Genomic DNA, 2,033 nt, shown 5'->3' with positions numbered 1-2,033 from the left:
TGAGATGTTCTCATCATGTAAGTACAGTTTTGCAAACAGAGAGACTGAAAGGATAAAAGGTCATTTCTTCATTCTGTGTTCACTCATCATACTTTAGGACCAGCTTTTTCACAATAACAGTCTATGCATAAAGATTTTTAAATACTGAGTGTGAATTTCCAAATTCAAGTGTCAGGCAGGGCAGCAGTTGTAAAGGAGACATATCATATTCCTTAATATTTGAGCATCAGGGGTAGCATACCCCACCACAGACTTCACCTAAAAGGGTACCAGAAAATCAGAGTAATCATAAACTCAGAGTGGGGATATAGATGTCCTTACCTGCTTTCTGTAAAAAAAAGATCTTTGGTGGACCAAAAACCCACTCCACACACATTAAATGGGTGCGATCTCTTCCTTCCTTATCATTGATTGCATAAATGCCCCTTGTGTGATGGCATCCAAGAAGTCACATGGCTGCAAATTCTCCACATGAGGGAAGGCTGAACGCACATAAAATCGGCTGTTATACGATAGGAGCAACTGTATACTTGCTTCAGCCTTTTCCTTGTGATACCAGGAACTAAGGGATACCCAACCACTCTGGTCATTGTATATCTGTTTGAAGCTGCAGTTGAGTCATGGAAGTCAGAAGCCTACTACACACACTAATTTACTTGGTTGTTACTATAGAAAAAAGAGACACAGTAATCTTTCCTCATACGCACTTGGTGCCTGCATTTGGCAGGCCTTCTACAGTTTATTGGAGACATGTGGATAGAATGATTTGCCACTCACCATTCCTCATGGAACCCTAGTTCTTGGTTTTCATGCTTGAGCCTCTGTAGTGTTTGAATGAGAATGTCCCTCATAGGTTCAGATGTTTGAACACTTAGTCCCAGCTGGTGGCGCTGGTGGGGAAGAAGTGTCATTGTTGGAAGAGATATGTCACAGAATTTAAAAGGTTTCTGCCATCTCAGCATCACACTATCTACCTCCATCTTGGTGATGAAGATGGCTCAATGGAGGTGACAGAGAGCTTCCGCTGAGAATCTGGGTCGGGAACTCAACTATGACTCTTTCAGAAGGTTTGCTTTAGTCGTTTCTGGGGAAAGCCTGATTTGATGCTATTATCTATCTGCTCCTTGGCTTGTGTGATTTTACTTAGCACAGTTACCCAACTAGACACACTGCTCTACCTAGGACTCTCATTGGGAATCCTAGCTAACCTCCTCAATGGATACCCTAGTTGATTTCAACTAAATATTTGTAAGTCTCCAATTGGATATTGAATTATCAATCTGATGTTTCTATCTGCTACTTCCTACTATTTTACCTTTGCTTGCTATATCCTTAATAAACTGACGTTCAAAAAAAGCCCTCCATTTGTAGATCGTTTTCTACTTGGTGCAGAATGCTTGGTCACGGCACTATTCTATTAAGAAGTACACACTTAGTTCAGCACTGAAGGATAATTCAGCAGATTTCAAAATATACAACAGGGAAAAAAGGACAAGCTGCAAAAAAAAACCTTCAGGGACCACACGCCCTAATCAAGTTACTATCCTTCCACAGAGAGGTCAATATCTAACTAGCAAACAAGCAACGCTCACTCGTTCTAACGAGTAAAGGGAGTCTAAAACTCCTACTACAGGCCTAAAGGTCTTCTAACCTTTTCCTATCTGAATACACAAACAAACAATACACCAAAGTTCCCAGGTTTAAGTATTCCTGAAATGAGACTACAACTCCCAGAATGCAAAGTGGATACATCCCATGGGGAATTAACAATATTGCATGCCGGGAGAAACCGGGAGTATAATGTCTGGACTGCTTGCAACAGGTTTCTATCCCTTCTCCGACTTCTGTCCCGACACAGTTTGTAGTCTTGTAAGACAAAACAAAAAATTCAGGGATTATGTCAATGGTTCCTAGTCATACCGAACAGATCCTTTCTACCTCAGACCTAACCGCCACCCACTGGATGAACTTCCGTTTCCGGTTACCTAGTTGCCTTGGAAACTAGCACGCGCTACAATTTTGGCGGCTATGGC

This window comes from Mus pahari, chromosome 3, assembly GCF_900095145.1.
Source record: "Mus pahari chromosome 3, PAHARI_EIJ_v1.1, whole genome shotgun sequence".
Lineage (NCBI taxonomy): Eukaryota > Metazoa > Chordata > Mammalia > Rodentia > Muridae > Mus > Mus pahari.
This window is presented reverse-complemented; position numbering follows the sequence as displayed.